The 18,297-nt window shown below is 36.8% G+C and overlaps 1 protein-coding gene and 1 long non-coding RNA gene across 5 annotated transcripts in view; one reads left to right on the top strand and one right to left on the bottom strand.

Annotated features, from left to right (window-relative positions):
- The window catches only part of MEI4 (meiotic double-stranded break formation protein 4), a 231,324-nt gene that overhangs the window by 173,469 nt on the left and 39,558 nt on the right, over nt 1–18,297 (bottom strand). The window lies entirely within an intron of this gene.
- LOC135411924 (uncharacterized) overlaps nt 21–18,297 on the top strand; it is a 28,326-nt gene continuing 10,049 nt past the window's right edge. Inside the window, exons 1-2 of the long non-coding RNA XR_010429389.1 lie at nt 21–559; nt 3,318–3,398. This is a non-coding gene — a long non-coding RNA (uncharacterized LOC135411924). The remainder of the gene's footprint in view (nt 560–3,317; nt 3,399–18,297) is intronic.

An 18,297-nucleotide genomic window follows, 5' to 3' on the forward strand; every position in this document is an offset into this window, starting at 1 on the left:
GTCTCTCGAAGTGTTTTGCGGGTCAATACAGGTCTCTTTAAACTTTGTGTATGTTTGGATATCTTGAAAGGAAATGAGATCATAAAACTTCAGAGCAGTATTTCTCCAGCAGTACATTGGAAATAGAAGCTGCCTTTTAGCTGAAACACTGTGATCAAAGCTCACAAGTTAAGAAATTAGCTGTATGTAAAATTATATTCTCTACACAAACTGTGCTGAAAAGGCTGTGTTAAGGCTTCTTGGCCAGAAACGGAGTCTATAGAGTCATAGAACCAGAGAATGATTTCAGCTGAAAAAGACCTTTAGGGTCATTGAGTTCAACCATTAACCCAGCACTGCCAAGTCCGCCACTAAACCATGTGCCTGACACATCTACAGTCTTTTAAATACCTCCAGGAGTGGTGACTCCACCACTTCCCCGGGCAGCCTGTTTTAATGCTTGACAGCCCTAAGAAATTTTTACTAGTGCTGAGGAGGCTAATGTTGAGGAGGCTGAGTAAATTAACATTAGTTAATTTACTAATGTTGAGGAGACTGAGGAGGGAAGACAGGAGGAGAGGTAAGAAAGTAATGAAGCAAGATGCATTAGGTGCAGTTAGTCTCATCACAGTATGTCAAGATCTTAAGTAGAGGGGGATCGATCTTTCTAAACACAGAAGTATTCAGATGTGACAAACAATACGTACTTTTAAAATTCTTACCCCCATTTCTTGTTCTTGGATAATCTCAACAGCTTTATTTTTATCGTGCTCTTTTGTTCAAAAACAATATACATAGTTGTAAACTTCTAAGCTAATGTACTTAATTTTCTTTTTTTTTTTTAAATTTACCTTCCCAGCTACTGAAAATTGTTAACACATTGGAACTTTCATTTTAGATTTTAAAGGATAAATTAGACTGAATAATTTAGAGACTCTCTTCATTCTGACAGCACTACTTATTTCTCAGTGAAACCCAGGGGGGGAAAATAACAAAACATTCTCTAGTCTTCCATTACAGTGACATAGCAACAGCTACACTTTATCATTTTCTGTGCATCTTCTGTGCGTGTAAGTGATGCAGATGCTTTGCAAAGTGGACGGGCATTTTGTAGATCGGAATGTCCATGTTTTCATATAATCTTTTCCACTGAGACTGAAATAAAAGATTCAGAGACATCAGTGCTTTTACCTGAAAACCTATGGTTTGTATACAGACAGCTGAATCTAAAAAGCAGAATTAGACAGAGGCAATGTTATTACTGGTCTAAAAAAGAAAGTGGCTCTTCTTTTTCTGAGAGTCCCAGTCCTGCTTGCAATTGTAAGCTTACTGAGAGACACCTATATATCCCGAGGTCTTCTACTATTAGCTGCCTGGAAGGATGTTTTTCACTTGATTATTTTGTACTTAAACTGCATAAATAAAAAAAGAGCCATGTAAATTTAGTTTTAGATGGACAAGTCCTTTTATTTTTTTAATTTTTTAATTTTTTTTTATTTGGAACTAGTAGTCGTTAAAAAGAATGTGTCTTAAACTTGCAAAATTATTGTGTACATTTTTCAGAATATCAACCAAAGTACACCTTATCACAGGTTTTAGGTTTGTTTTTAAAATATGTTGACTATCCCAATATTTTCAAGGTGAAAAAAAAGCTGATGTCTCCCCTTACCATTAACAGAGCAACTCTAAGGACTTTTCATCTGAAAGCAGGAAAATCAGAACACAATCAACTGCCGAATCACTGAGATGTGTGCTCCTGTTTTATTGAAGAACACTTTTCAAAAATAATGTATAGAACTTGTATTAACTTTATGCAGTGACTATTCCTAGTGATTACATAGAATCATAGAATCACGAAGCTTGGAAAAGACCTCCAGGATCATTGAACCCAGCCTTTGACCGATCACCACTCTGCTAACTAGACCATGGCAGTGTCACATCCAGTTGTTTCTTGAACACCTCCCGGGACGGTGACTCCACCGCCTCATTCCAATGCCTGAGCATCCTTTCAGGGAAGAAATTCTTCATTATGTCCAACCAACATAATCTAACATTACTTTTTAGTAAATGAGCAAAGCGTTTGTGCACATGTATTTGTGCACATGTGCAAATTCATGTTATATCCAATAAATAAAAAATAAGATACTGTTCCCATTTTTATGTCCAAACATGAGGTGATTAACACTGTGTGTAATCCCAATTGAAACAACAGTGAAATTAAGCTTCAATTTGAAATAAGCTGTTTGCACTTTATGAAGGAAGCTGATTCTACTAGTTGCACATGAATTCTTTTGATCTCTGTTTCTGAAGATGTCTTTTGATCTCAAGAAGAGTCAAAAGATACCTTTGTGGCAAAAGGTCATACAAAATAATTAGCTGGTTTTATTAATAATTAAATATAAAAGCAGTGCAGGTGTTTAATTACATCAGAGGTCATGAATTCTCAGTATTTAACCAATCCACGTGCTGAATAATTTCCAACAACTAAATGATCAACTGAGAACAAACTCCAAAAACACAGGCTTCAATCAGTTGTTAAAAGTAATATGAAATACATTACTGTCAGACATGCACTCCCTGCTCTTACTGGATGCCTACAGTATCAACACCAGTTTGAGCATGAAAGAATATTTTTTCATTTGGAGAACTACAGTCTGTCAGAATTTATAAGACATCTTTATTTTTTAATGTATGTCTACTTACCTGAGAGCTGGAAGTGTCTGAAAACACGTATAAAATATACTGTCTCAACCATTGCAGTTGCAATTTTGTTTAGTTGATGTGGGGCTAGAAACAGAGTCTTGAGAAGAGCACGTGAAAATCATGAGCAGGAGCATCAATGTCTTCTCATTTGAACTTTTTTCCATGTGTTACAGGGCTATATTTAATTAAAAATAAAAAAATTTTGGCATCATGATTCTTCATTACTCAGCATCATGCTCTTTTCAAAACAGATTATAATGTGTTCGTGATGGCTCAATTTTGTATGTAATTCTGATGACACCAGTATGGTTCAAGCAGTCCCTTTGAGCATAATCTGCAATTCTAAACAAGTCATCTGATTTAGAATGTTGAGGGAGTTATGCAATGAATTCTTTGGTTCTGTTCAGAAAACAAAGTATTACCATGAGGAAAAAAGGATCACACTTCAGGGCCTGATGCAATCTACAAAAGCAATGTAAAAAGTTAGACATAAGATGAAGAGAACAGGGAAATAATAAAAACTTGTTACCATTAAGAGGCAACATGCATCAGTTATGAATAGATACTTTACAGTGCTTTATTTAAATGTCATCACTTACGTAACATTAGTAACATTTCCATTCCTTTCTTTACAGTATACATAAAGAAAGATAAAACCTTTCCCTCGAAGAATTTCATATCTGGAAATCTATACGAAAAGATTCCCACACCACCAGGTAAGAAAAAGGGTAAAAGCATGTTAGCAAGTAATCAGAATGATGTTTAAAAATAATGTGACAATATAGCAGATAATTTTCTGCATTTACGTTTCATCATTTATCTAAGAGTAACAAAACAGTGTTGTGAGACATTTCTCTGTATAGGTCAACAGATGTCTGAGAATAAAGAAAAATTAGAGCAAAGACATATAGAAAGAATTTTCGTTTAATTTAGTACTTTTTATTGTAGTTCCACAAGGCTTTCTTCATGAAGTTTATAAAAAAGCAGAGAGATGAACAGGCAATTGCTATGAAATAGCTAACTTAGGATACAGAAAATTCAGGTTACACTTCTAAACAGAGAACTTTAATCAAAGAACATCTGAGCAGCTCTCCCTAACTGCCTCATCATATAGGAAATTGAGTGCATTAAAATATCCACATTATTCTGATTTAATCCTGAGACATTTTGATTGGCATTCCTCTGTGCAGCATTGTCAGCTGCATCATGGGTTACAATGTTCATTTATTTCTATTGACTCAGCTGGGTCAGGCTTAAGTTTTGATGAAATGAGTTTCATTTCTTGTAGCATACTCACTCACCTTCATACACTAAAAGTGCCAGATGCCCACCTAAGGCACAGTTGGTTGTGCTATTGCTTCTAGCTCCTCACCTGTCTAACCAGTTCAGAGCTTGAAGGATACAGAGTAAATTCTTTTCCTGGGGGAAGTTTGCACCTTTTTTCCCCCAGGAACATTGCACCCAGCAATCCCAGTGGTGTTCTGGAAGAGGTTTGTCTCGGTTACCTTTGCCAAAAATTATCAGCTTTGGATGGAATTGAATAGACTTTAGGCTACAGGGAGCTTTAATATGGTGAAAGAGCAATTACCTGGCAGGAAGATGAGGGCTCCAGTTTTGATTCCCTGCTCCAGGCACCAGGTATTTTTCTTCAGACAGAAATTTGCCCTATTTTCAGATAAGAAACCAAATTACCTTTATGTGAGAGGTTATATATGATATCACATAATGTGTAGATATGGTACTTCAAGACATGGTTTAGTGTTGAAGTTGGCAGTGTTGGGTTATGTTTGGACTCGAGGATCTTAGAGGTGTTTTCCAACCTTAATGATTCTATGATTCTATGCTGTCTCAGCCAAAGAGTCATTCCTTTGATGGAAGAGCTGTAATAGCAGTGTTGATCTTGATGATAGTCCTACTTGAAGTGGGACATAGGACTGACTAGGCATCCTCCAGAAGTTCCTTCAAACCAATGCAAACCAAACCAAACCAAACCATACCAAACACAGAATGTTCTGCTCTGACCTTCTCCCCAGCCACCTGAAGATATACTGTAACCTGGTGAATTGGTCTGCAAGGTGAGAGAGGTGGGCTTGAACACTGACTTGGAAGCAAGGGGAGTATGTGTGCCACATTGTGGGTGAGCCCTCTGACCACTGGGTTATTGGACAGAAGCTGGTTAGAGTAGCTACTACCTGTATTTTGTAAAATTTTTACTATTCCAGACCTAAAGTCAGGAGAGGTTTTCTGGGTTGTGACCTATATGTGGACACGCATGCTCTTATCTACACTGTGGAAAATTTCAAATGGTCTGGCAGTCTTACCCATGGGTAAGAATTTTGACTCATTCAGGAGTCTCCTTGCTTGGCACCTGCCTTAGTTGGTTTCATCCTCCCCAGGGTCCTTGGCAGTAGCGCTGAGAAGTCTCCTACTAAAAAATATCCAGTTTTTGCACTGCATAGCAACAAGGATGCTGTTTTATGGACCTGTGCTATATTGTGGCACTATCCAGGTCATGCACTGGCCTGTCAGGCTGTCTGCACACATAACTAGTGCTTAATATGCAGTCCAGTTTGATCTTCAAAGTTACGCTAACTTCTCCCCTTAAAACAGCTGTACTGTACTGCTCTTGTAGGTGAGGAGAGGGAGGGCCATCTGCTAAGCTGTGTAAATTGTCACCATTTCATTGACTTAAAAAGAGTTCTGTCAGTTTGCTCTAACATGTCCCACTGAGTTTAACAAGCTTAAACCATTAATTCATTCATTTTTCCTGGTGTGAAATGTAGGCTTCAGGTTAAATTATTAAAAATATAGATTCTTGGAGCCCAGAATTCCTTGTATCTAGCAGCTATGCAAAGAAGATTGGAGAATGAAAAAACTCTCCTCGAAAAAACTTAGATATTTTAGACTAGTAAAATGAATTTCTAATGCAATTTGCAATGTAAATAGAATAGGTCATATATAGAGGTATATATATATAAATATATGTATATATATACATATATATATGTACATGCATTTAGACAGATGGATAGAATAGACACAGAGCTAGATACAAAGTGACAAAGTGACCAGGTTATGGTAAAGGGGCAGAGAAAGTAATTTTTTGTTACCTGATTAATATATTTTAACTATAATAACTGGCTTCCAAAGATAAAACTCTGTTTCTTCTACATACAACTTTCCTTCCCTAAGAAAAATCCCATCACATATCCTAGGTCTGTGGTTACTCAGTTTTACAGCTGAAGGGTTGAACATAATTTTAACAGATCAAAGAAGCTCCAATCAATACTGTGCTTCCTGTGACTCCTGTAGTCCATCAGGGAAGGGCAGTGGACCTGACATAAATCCTTTCTTCCAGCAGCTGGGCTGCTGCTGCAGAGAAGAAGAGCATCTGCTTGCAGCAGGAGAGGGTCACATTACCAGGGTTCCCATGACTGAAATAAAATAGTGGTGATGTACAAATGTGAGCACCAGTAGATACAAATGAAGATACTATTTAAAAGTTGCATGGTGTGACTCAAGTGATACAATTTAAAATTCAAATTAATCTGTACAAGTTACGTCCTGATGCAGCTGTCCAGAAATCCAAAGGTCCGTACGTGGGCCTCAGGCTACAGATTTAGAACCACAAAGGCTGGGCTGTGCATATTTTAAGGGGAGAAAATTGCATGTGCCCATAAGTTTCCACAAATACCTGTTTCATAGGAGGATTTAAGAGGCAATCACCCATCTGCCAAAATGTGTGCTGTCTTTAATCATGTTTCTGCTGAATGAGTAGAAAACATCAGAAGAAGATAATATTAAAAAAAAAAAAGAACAACAACAACAACAAAAAAATCCACCCCGCAAAAACCAAACCAGGACTGCCAACGCTGTAATTATTAAGAGAACAAGTGATTAGAAGGAATAGGCTGCAATGAAAGTGAACATAAATTTTATTATATATGCACTTTTGGAACTACACATAGTTGTCATGACTTACAACACTAAAACCCTTGTTAGAGGGGAGGACACTTCATTTAAATCCATGAAAACTACTGTATAAATGTAGTTCATAAAATGAACTAAATTCACTTCTAACTTAATTCTATTTAGTTTAGTTCTAACTGAATTCTAGAATTTTGTTGAAGTAATTCACAGTTTGATTTTTTTAGTTATGTAAAATAAATGTACAGTTCTTTTTTTCAGGTGTAACATTCATTTGCTCTCTACTATAAGCTTAATTAACTGTATAAATTGATATCTGAAGAATTTAGGAAACAATGGAAGAAAAAACAGCAAGTCAACAGAGTAAAATTCTTGTGTAGGTTCCTTAGATAATTCATATCCAAGAATAAAGAAATATGAGTTCTGTGGAGTACATGTGATACTTGATATACGTGAGATATATATATATATATATATATATATATATATATATATATATATATATAAAATTTCCTTAAGGTCTATAAGAAAGTTAAATTGAAGTTTATTCAGAAGTTTTGCTCTGCACCAATCTGTGAGAATCTACGGACCAAGAAATGTGTTTATGGAGGTGATCTTCTTGTATTCCCATGCATCTTGCATTTGGAGGGAAGTTGTTTTTCAATAGCTTTTATAATTGTCTTGTCTTCTTCAACTCTACTATTTTATTTATGCTTTATTGCCATATCCTACACACAGATATATGCATGATTACATTGAGAGCCATGCACATATGAACATATTTCTCTGAAGAGAAAATGTGGTTGTCAATAAATATGCAATGTGGCACAGTTATGATTGAGCTAGACAGTTCTAAGATGCTTAACTTGACAATTTCAAAACCAGATTTCTTCAAACATGCCCAAGGCAGGTATATGTCAAGTTAAAATTGGAGTGTAAAAGGGCAACCTAAACATTTTTCAAATTATTCAGAAGTCTGCTTATATTCCATAACTCAGAAACAGCCAGACTGGATTTTTACTACACTTTGATAATAATTCATAGTTGGGTAGTGAACAAACATGAACAATATTAGCACAACATTAGATCGTGTTCTTAAACCTCTAAATGTCATAATAGAAATTAAATACCTTCTCAATCACATTTATGGCCATTGCAAGTAAGGTGCTATAAAAAGTAAAAAAACAAATGCTTTCGTCTTTGTTTCCTCATTTGAAATGTTCATTTAGGTACCCCTCAGAACACTATTTCTTGCTATTAAATGTCTTAAAGGAATAATACTTTAAGTGCTTCAGACTGCTCAGAGTTTTTGACGTAATGTCAAAATTCAATGAAACCTGTGCTGCCACTGGTGTTCCTTCATATGCTAAGAAACCCATTCTTCCTTCTAAGTAATTACTTCTACACTTGTTCTCAGGGCTAAAAATTGTTCTGCCAATATTCATGAAGATGAGCTTGTCCTTGCTACTTATATTTAATTTGTGGAAAACAAATGAGATATACTGTGTGAATGCTCTGGGAGTTTAGTTCAGTTTAAAGTCAATTCTGAGCCAAAGAGATGATCCCAGTGTCCCACAGATCATTCCTTAGACTGTCAATCAATACATTTCACCTGGGTCTCTCTATCTACTAAATCAAGTAGCGAGTAACACCAAAGAGGGAAGCACACATCAGTTGAAAACAAAATGAACAACACAGTAGGTGAGACCAAGGGTCCATCTAGCCCAGTTTTGTCTCTCATACAGCACAGTGGGAAAGACTGCTAGAATATTTTTTAGAGTTTACTTTCTGGCATGCATTTTCTCCATTGTGTGTTGTTTCAGCTTGTAGACACTGTTGAGCTCTTCTTTAGTGCCATAAATGATCTTCCTTCATTCCCAGTCAGTATTTTTTTTCCTATGCTGTGTCCAGCTCTGGGGTCCTCAGCACAAGAAAGACATGGACCTGCTGAAGTGAGTCCAGAGGACCACCAAGATGGTTAGAGGGATGGAGCACCTCTCATATGAGGAAAGGCTGAGAGAACTGGGTTTGTTTGGCCTGAAAAAAGGCAGCTTCAGGGTGATGTAATTGTGCCCTTGCAGTACCTGAAGGGGGCCTACAAGAAGGACAGAGAGGGACTTTTTACAAGTGCATATAGCAACAGGACAAGGACGAGTAGATTCAAACTAAAAGAGAGTAGGTTTAGATTAGATATTAGGAGGAAGTTATTTGCTGTGAGGGTGGTGAGGCACTGGAACAGGTTTCCCAGAGAAGTTGTGGCTGCCCCATCCCTGGAAGTATTCAAGGCCAGGTTGGATGGGACTCTGAGCAAAATGGTCTAGTGGAAGGTGTTCCTGGCCATGGCAGAGAGATTGGAACTAGATGATCTTTAAGGTCCTTCCAATCCAAACTATTCTATGTTTCTATGGTCTTTCTATTTCCCTCGTATCTTTGTGATAAGAAAGTGCCATTGCTTTAACTTTATTGAACAGAATGACACAGGGAATCAACCACAGAGTGAGAAATTAAACTTCTGTCTCCAGCTTCTTTACTAGCACCTTGTCTAATAAGGTCAGATATCCTATCCTATCTGACCCATGCGATGAACAAAGTTACTAATTAGCAACTAACTTGGACTGAAGACTCACCAACTCCTTTTAAGCCATCTGCCTTGATAGATGTTAATTTGTTTAGTCTTCTTCAGTTTGTATAGCTTTGTTTCCGGGATCATCCATTAGGTTTTCTTATCTGTTATGTTCAAAGCAAAAATGCAATTTATACAGATAGTGTTTACTAATAAAAGTAATTTTTTTTTTTTAACCAGAGCTCATTCTAAGTTTTACTGATCATATTCAAGTTGACTTCAGCTAATCTTCCATGGTAAACAGGTCACCTGTTGGTTGAAATAAGTCAGTAGGAGAAAATACCAAACTCCTTCAAATTTAAACAGTAAGATGAAGAAACTGTCCTCAATATAGCAAAAAGGAGGAGTTTATTAAAGCTGCCAGAGAACAAAGAATTTGGAGGCACTAAAAGGAAGTTAGTTTTCATTAATTTGCCTTTTCAAAAGTGGCTGCTTTCCATTTATATTGCCCTCAAAGCTCTCTAGCTTTTGACTGAATTTTACAGAGCCTTACTTCACTCTTTTGCTGGAGGACTTATTTCAAGGCTTTGAAATTACACAATGGTTTTTTTCTCCTTCCTTAGTGAAATTATACCTGTAAGTCAGGCTGTGGTCATATACAGCATCACTATTTATAAATTCCGAAGATATATAGTGATGCAACAGAGATGTTATTCAGTTTTCAAAAACCGGGTACTTAGATAAAATAGAGTAGGTTTTGACATGTGTCCAAACCACTATTCCACAATCCTAAATTCTTTGCACATTTGAAGGTCAGAGTATTTACATTTTTCTTAGAGAACTCACAAATAAAGATACTACACCATTTGTAAGTGAAAAAATTGCTATCGAATACTGTGTCCAATGTCATCCCATACTGATTTTCTATGCTTAAATTACAGTTGCATGGGTTATATGCAGTAAGCTTGTACTACAGGGCTAAAGAGCCACTTTGAAATATCTAAGTAGCTCACAGGAACCTTGCAAAATCCTGTCAAATATGGGAAACCCTAAAAGGATCATTCAGTTGTCCCTGAAGGAATTAAAAGATGTTGTAAATGTCCTTGAAAGTAAAACTTTATAATCGAAAACCTGAGAGGTCCTTCACTATAAAATCATAAATGCAACTCAATTCAGACTTTTGTAAGGGCTTAGACAGTGAGTTTCCAAAGCAAATCCTTTAAAGGAAATATTGAGTTCTTAATATTAGAAAATTGTGAACAATGGATTGCTGGGTGACTAATGCAGTTCAAACTAAAAAGAAAAAAGTGTTAAAATATGGATTTGTATTTTCAATTTGAAACAATGAAAGAAGAAGATCCTAAAAGAATTTTGAGCCTCCACAAAATTCACAGGGAAAACCTGTACACTGGAAATTTTTCCATCTTCTTCATTATTTTTGCCTGTGTCAATTTTTAGTTTCTAGGCTCACTTCGAAGCTGAAGTATCTTTCATGGTGATTAGATGTTGATTTTTGGTGAGAGCACATTGAACAATCCCCTAAAAATTTCAAAAAGAAAAAAAAAGTAAGTATCTTGTGGTTGATAGACAACTCTCCAATATCCCAGTTATAAATAGTAAAAAAAAATAGGTTGTTACCATAATTAGAAAAGGAAATACACCTTTGATTCTGAAAGATGTTAAAAATATTTGGTGGCTGTGATGCCAGGTGTCCTCCAAGCCTCCTACACCTTATCAGAATGGGGGTAGGGGAGAAAATAAGATGGAAAAAACCTCATGAGTCAAAAAAAGACGGTTTAATAAAGCAAAAGTAAAGGTTTCTTATGGAAGTAAAGGAAAAACAAAAAATATATTCTGTACTTCCCACCAGCAGGTGATGTCCAGTCACTTCCCAGGAATTAGGGCATCAGTCTGAGTAGCAGTTGCTTTGGAAGACAAATATTATAATGAAGCAGCCTCCCCCTCCCCATGACGCAAGTCTGCACAGTATGTTTAAGAACAAAAATATGCTACTGAGATACAATTGAACTGATTCAAAAAATATTTATATAAAGTTTTAAGATCAAAGCATCCTTTCTTTTAAAAAATAAAAACGCTGCTGCAAAGACTTAAACCTAAATAGCCAGTGAGGTGAAAACTGACTGAACCTGCTTTTTTGATACCATTTTCTAGGAGGGTGATCTTCAGTCACTTCAATCATGGGGCAGTGAATAAAAAGGAAGGAACTTCCTTGTTGATCAGTACCTGCCACTGTTACTTGTTTGTGCCAGTCTGGTGCCAGTCTCACTGAGACTGAAATGAAATCCTGAAGGCGCACAAGTGGCACAGTGGTTTTGACTTAGTTTCAGTCATAGGGCTATAACATTATATAAGGTACCCATATTTTCTGAAGGCTGTAGATTATGTGTCTCCTTAGGTAAATGTTTTGGAGGTCAAGGAGCTGCTCGTAGTATCAGAAGATGAGCAGAATTTATTCTTTTTTCGAGAAAGATTGCTCACAGATTTGATTCAGCTCCTTCCCCATATCCCTTGGAGCAGTGGGCCTTTGGGTTAGGGCCCATGAAAGGTACATTGCCTTTTGAGATCAACAGAAGGGCTTGCTGCTTTCCAGCTCTTAGCGGGAATCTGCCCTGCTTCTGTGTAGTTGCTGGGCCAGGCAAGCAGATGCTTGCCAAATGTACACTATGTGTGCAAACTGTTTCCTGTAGTTTTGCATGTACAGCAAGTCTCAAACATCAGGTATTTGGGTTTGGATCCACAAATTTTGGCAGATGGAGGACAAGTAGGTCTCCTCAGTTACTAATACCATCATAGAACGATAGAATGTTCTGAGTTGGTAGGGAGCCAGAAGGATCTTCAAAGTCCAACTCACAGCCCTGCACAGGACAGCCCCAAGAATCACACTATGTGCCTGAGAGCTCTGTCTAAACACTTTTTGAACTCAGACAGGCTTGATGCTGCGATCACTTCCATGAGGAGCCCGTTCCAGTGTCCAGCCACTACTGGATGAAGAACCTTTTCCTAATATCCAACCTAAACCTTCTCTGACACAGCTTCATGCCATTCCCTCAGTCCTGTCACTGGTCGCCAGAGAGAAGAGGTCACTGCTGGCCCCTCCATTTCTCCTTGTGAGGAGGCTGTTGACTGCTGTGAGGTCTTCCCTCAGTCTCCTCTTCTCCAGGCTAAACAGACAAAGCGACCTCAGCTGCTCCTCCTACAGCTTCCCCTCAAGGCCCTTCACGATCTTCGTTGTCCTCCTTTGGATGCTCTCTAAGAGGTTAATATCTTTCTTATACTGTGGTGCCCAAAACTGCACGTAATATTCCAGGTGAGGCTGTACCAGTGCAGAGCAGAGTGGGACAATCACCTCCCTCAACCAGCTGGCGATGCTGTGCTTGAGTTAGCAAAAGTGAGCTATTACGAGCCATCTTAATTAAATTCCCCTTACACAAATTACTTGCAAAATCCTTAGGACAAGTAAGGATCAGCCAGGAAGCTCCTGTGAAATTAACAGAGAAGGGGAGGAGGAAGGATGCAGAAATTTGAAAAGTAATATGAAAATGGGGGATTTTTTACTGATATTTTGGAGGCAAGCCAAAGTACTTATTTGGATTCCTAATTGCAGAGTTTCCCAGTCTTCCTTTTACGTCCCATAAGATAAGGGTTTAACTGGAAAAATAAGGACACAGAAGAAATTTATAGAAGTACTTAAGCTGACAATCCAGGTGCCATACAGTTTGATTCTTTAGGAAATTCCCACTTCTACAGTGGGCAAGTCTCTCTGCTTCCAAAGAATTTTAGGAGAGTCATAGGATGCTTTAGATTCAGCAGGATTTTTCTGTGCCAGAAGAGAACAGTAATGTGCATTAAAAGCAAGCTTTGTTGGTGATTTGGATTAATTTTACTAGTGAAATAAATGAGATTTAGATGTACAAAGAAATATTTTAACTGTTTAAAAGCTGGATGGAAGAGCTTTACAGCTAAACACAGCAGGCCAAATTTTGAGGTTCCTGAAGTGCTAAAGATTCTGCCAGGTCTGGTTGGAGCTTTCTATAGGCTGTTTCTATAGTTTCTATATGAAAACTCTGAAGGAAGTCTTCACAACTGGATTCACTGTACCTGTTAATCTCTCACACCCTTTTCTTTGGCACTGCTATTCATAGAGAGCTATGAATGAAAGCTTGCAAGTTGAAATTAAGTTTTCTGGCAAGTGCCTTTCTGAAGACAAACAAAAGAACCATTAAGGAGCTATGCAGAGCCTTTCAGAAAGATATTCAGCAGCTTGAAATTCCGCTTGACAGGAGTTTTCCCTTTGTTATTGAACTGATTGCTTCCTCCTTTAGTATCTCCTCTTCTGCCCTGCAAATGAAACATCCAATCCTGTCTTTCTGGAGGGAGTTGATGGATGAAACAGTTTCATACTATGCACTGCTAGCCAAGCTCTTTTTATCCCAAATGGATTCTTCATATGGCTGATTTTCCCCATACAAAGTAAGAAGTAAACAGAGGATGATAGATATTGGCTTTCCATCATCTGATCTGTCAGCTGCTGTACATTAGGAAGTTATCTATGCCTTTAATTGTGAGTAGGAGAGGGATTTAGAGCTTACAGGAGCATAATTGTTTCACAGTAAATCTACAGATAAGCCCCTCTTCCGTAGTGCCCACACACTTCCACTGACTTTAGAATATTAAATTGTCCCTTTCTCTTCAAAAACTGGTGCCTAAAGGAAGATCCATTATCCTGAAGTCTTATTTTTAGCTTAGACTCTAATAGGATGCTGATATTGCAAACCAATAATAAAAATGAGGAAATATTAAAATGAAGCATAAGGCTTCTTTTATTACTCCCATACTTCTTTACCGCATTAATTTTGAAACATTTTTCTATTCTCTATCTAATCCCAGTCTTAGTGATAAAAGTTTTGATAATTGACAAGTTTCTTTCTTGTGTAATGTGTTCCTGGAGACAAGGTGTAAGCGTCTGGGGGAGGGCAAAGGAAAGGAGGATTACTATCTTTTAAAGTGCCACAGACTGTGAAATTTTCCTTTCAGCTTACTTAGATAAAATGGACTTGTTTTGATGTCTAAATCTCAAAGTTTGGTGAATTGCTTATTCTTTATTATGAATGGGTTTGAATTCAAGTGAGCAAGTAGCTTAAGAAAATCAGGTAAATTGTCCTGTAATTAAATAAATATCTGCAGTCCCTCTGGGTGTGTCTCTGTGTCTTTTGAGCTCCATCAATCTTGTCTTGTTTGTGCAGTGAGGATACAAGAATATGTGCCTATTGAGTAAAGAGTGCTTGTGTAAATGAGATAGTGAACAGTTGCTTGTATTCCCCAACCTACCTAAGAAGACAACCGATTTTGCTTATTGATATTATTAATAAGAGGAATGTACACCTGAAAAATGTCCATCCTCTGTTCGTAGATGTAATATGGAGTGATTTCATATTTAGGGTTAGTCTAATTGCATTCTTTGAATCAGTGGGTGATGAAAGGGAATCATGATATAAAAAAAGAGACAAATACTATTTGCACCAGCCTCAGGTAGGACATGCTGTTCCTGTCCTACCTCTCCAAATAAGCAGAACAAGTTTTACATCATGCTGGTCACATCCTTGAAGGTTTCAGTGACAAAAGTGACCAGGTCAGAGGACACAGAGATGTGGATCTGCAGCTGGAACTGCAGCTTCTGTCCAGCTGGACTTCCTGCTGCACTGACCTGAGAAGACTGGATATCACTAATGAAAGCCCATACAGTTTGCAAGTGAGCTAGTGCCTCCTCTATATCCTTTTTGTCACACAGAGCAGTCAATTATCCTGGTGTCAAGGATATCTGGCATTTTTACAGAGGGATGCATGACTATAGATAGTTTATTTTTGCCTTGACTTCAAGCTTTTATTCCTGCTGTCCTCTTTTTTTTCCATTGGTTTCATGAAAATAAATCTCTTAAGACATACAAAGAAGCATAATGAAAAATAAAACTTCAGATAAGTTATTGGAATAAAACATTTTGACATTTTAGAATCAGAAGGTAGAGTAATAGCATTTGGCTTGGTATTTCCTCTGATAAGGAGATAATTTACTCTAACAGCTACCTGATAGAACAGGATGATGTTAAAGGAATAATTAATAATTTGTGGGATTTTTTGGTGCTTGACACCTGTCTTTCCATTATAATTGAGTTAATAGAATTCTCTTTTGTGTTCTGTGTGGTTATTGTGGTTATTTCAAGATTTCAATAACCATTCAGTGCTAAATTTTCAGGTAGAACTTCAAATATCTCAGAGTAGCACTTTGTACACTGAACAATGATGAACAGAAAATACAATTCTATTTCTTTTACTTTCTTATTTTTCTAAGATGAGGAAGTGAAGTGTATGCTGTTATAAAACCAGCAGAAATTAAAAAGTCAGGCTGTGATCCCAGTATTCTTTATGAACAACACAATCATATACCTCTATGTATGTACAAACCTAAGTAGAAAAATGAGAAATTTTTGATAATAGCGCCTGAGACTGGCTTGACTCCATATTTACTGGCCTCTGAATCCAAGCAATTTTTGTGTGCTTGACAAAGTATTCATAATGACACTACATTTTAAAGAGAACAGTATTCATATTATTTTGTGGGTGCTTGGCTGCTGGGAATAGAAATATATGTACACAGTGAAAACAGGCAAATGGAAGTTCAATAAAGGCTTAAGTAATATCACTAATGACAACCACAAAATAAGGTAGTAGAAAAAGAAGGGAACTGACTATTGAAATTTTTCAATGACCCATAACAATATAATATTTATCTTGAAACACTGACTTGTGGACTGTCCAGTAAATTGCATAAATTACTTAAGGGATTAACATTAAAGGGATTAAAGGGATTAACATAAGGGATTTAACATTAAAGGATTTAATTACTTATGTCATTTACAATACACAGCATGCCACATCCTATTGCAATACTCAATATATTATGTGTAATCATCTATCCAGACTGTTGTTGCTAAATTTTCTTAGCTCCTGATCGGTATATGAGGAATAAAATTCCATCTCCTTATATAATTTGAGGAAACAAAATGAAAATTTAAATCTACATGGAAACCATTTGTTATTTTGACATTGAAATTTCTCCTCTAAGCACCTATCTACAGCCATGAGTTTTCCCAATCTGACACCAGGGCTATTGGTTACAACTGGTTGTGAAGAAGCTGACTAACAAAACCAGATAGTTTCTGACAGTCATTAATTTTATTCACTGAGCATATTATTAACTTAGCTTAGTAGCTTTTCAGCTTTATTGAACACTGCTAAGTTAGTTCATTGAGCAAAGAGTCTTTTGGAAGTAATCCGGTCTTCTAAGAATTTTTGGAGTTTCGGATATTTCAATGGCTTTTTTCATTAATTCTTAATTATTTTTTTTATCAATCAGTAATATTATTGCACCTTGATTTTTTTGTCATTTATCTCAAAAGTTTTATAAATAGATTTTATAAATAAAATCTCCAGATTCTTTGATATTTTCCTCATGAGTAAATTAAATCTAAACTGACAAAGCTGGCTGTTTACTGAAATGGTACCTGACTATGGAACTTCATGCCTCCATGACTTTGGTTTAAATATAGCTTTCACCTACAGCAATTAAAAAATTAATTAATTATAGTAGGAGAGCTCTGTCAACTATGTTGGTGGTTGCAGCAAGGGGAACATTTAAAAAAAATCCTCATCTTTTGAGTTCAGTGTAGATATTTACATACTCTGGTGTCAGTCAGTCCCTCTTTTTAATTTTGGGTGTAGATATTAGGAGTCTAGCTGATGTTTTGTATGCATTAGAGCATGAGTGTGGATTTGTATGTGTGTGTGTATATACACAATCACATTCAGACAATTTGTTTTGCATCTTCTGGGATGAACAAAGTGTAAGAAAGGAATTTTGTATCAGCTAGCAAAAACTTTCTACAGTAAAATGCAGAAACGTTACTGGAACAGAAACAACTAAGGATGAGTTTTGCAATGTGCTGAAAACCTTTACTCTTAAACATGGAACTATTGGTCTGCTTAGGGTTGTGTATGTCTGGTATTAGTTTGCTGAGCTGGAAACTGCATTTTGCAGGATCAAGCAAATCCCAGTGAGACTTTGCCAACAAAGATTTGACTCTTAACATAAAGAATCAAAGAACAGTGACATGAGAAAAAAAGTCTGAGAAAGTTTAATTTAGCACTAAACGAGAACTTCATCTTGAACATCAACAGATGTTTCTTGTCCCACTGATTGCCCTTATTTTCTTCTGTGCAGTTTATGAATGAGAACAATTTAGTCAGTGGCTCACTTATTTATTGTAAAGTACTTCATGTAATGAGACCACTGTTCTTCTATGCTATATGGCTTTTAAGTGGATCTATACTCATTGGAATTACTTATGAAATATTACTTTAAATGTGCTGAGACATAAATACTATAAATTTCAATTTCCCCTTTGTACTTACAGACATAAATATACTTCCAGCAATTATCTTTGAGAAATGTACATAATCTCCTTCTGCTTTTCTTGGTTCCACCTTTAATTTTGCTCAGGTAATGTTAGCGTGGTTTCCTTTATTTTATTAATTTTCAAAAATCAGTATTTATAGTCCTTTTGAGTTAACTCAGTCTGGGGTTGGCCTATTGGCAAACCAGTTTTAAATGGTTTAGAAATTTATTTCATTAGCTTCTAATGATGTTTCTTCATCACTGAGAACACTTTTTGTTTGTATTGCTTTTGCATCTTATAATCTGCAAAAGAATATTAGTACCAGATGCTGGGAGGACCATGTGCAGATCTTTCCTTATGTAGAGCAACTTGCTTGCCAAAAAAGGTTCTGTTAATGCTAAAATCATTTTGGTGCACATTAAGGTCAAGCTCTGTCTCTGCAAACTCCTGAGACCTGGCAATGCCACATGCAGTTAGTGTTAGCCAACTGATGTCCCTGTAGGTGCAGGACAGACACCTTTGGAGAGTGGTGAGGTCCACCTGGAGAAATCTTGGCCAGCTGTTCCTGTCTCCTTCCATTAGCTGGAAAGGGAATAGACCAGTATCTATATTTCTAACCTTTAGAAAGCTGAGGTTAGGTGAGAGGAATTGCAG

This window comes from Pseudopipra pipra, chromosome 3 (assembly GCF_036250125.1).
Source record: "Pseudopipra pipra isolate bDixPip1 chromosome 3, bDixPip1.hap1, whole genome shotgun sequence".
Taxonomy (NCBI): Eukaryota; Metazoa; Chordata; class Aves; order Passeriformes; family Pipridae; genus Pseudopipra; species Pseudopipra pipra.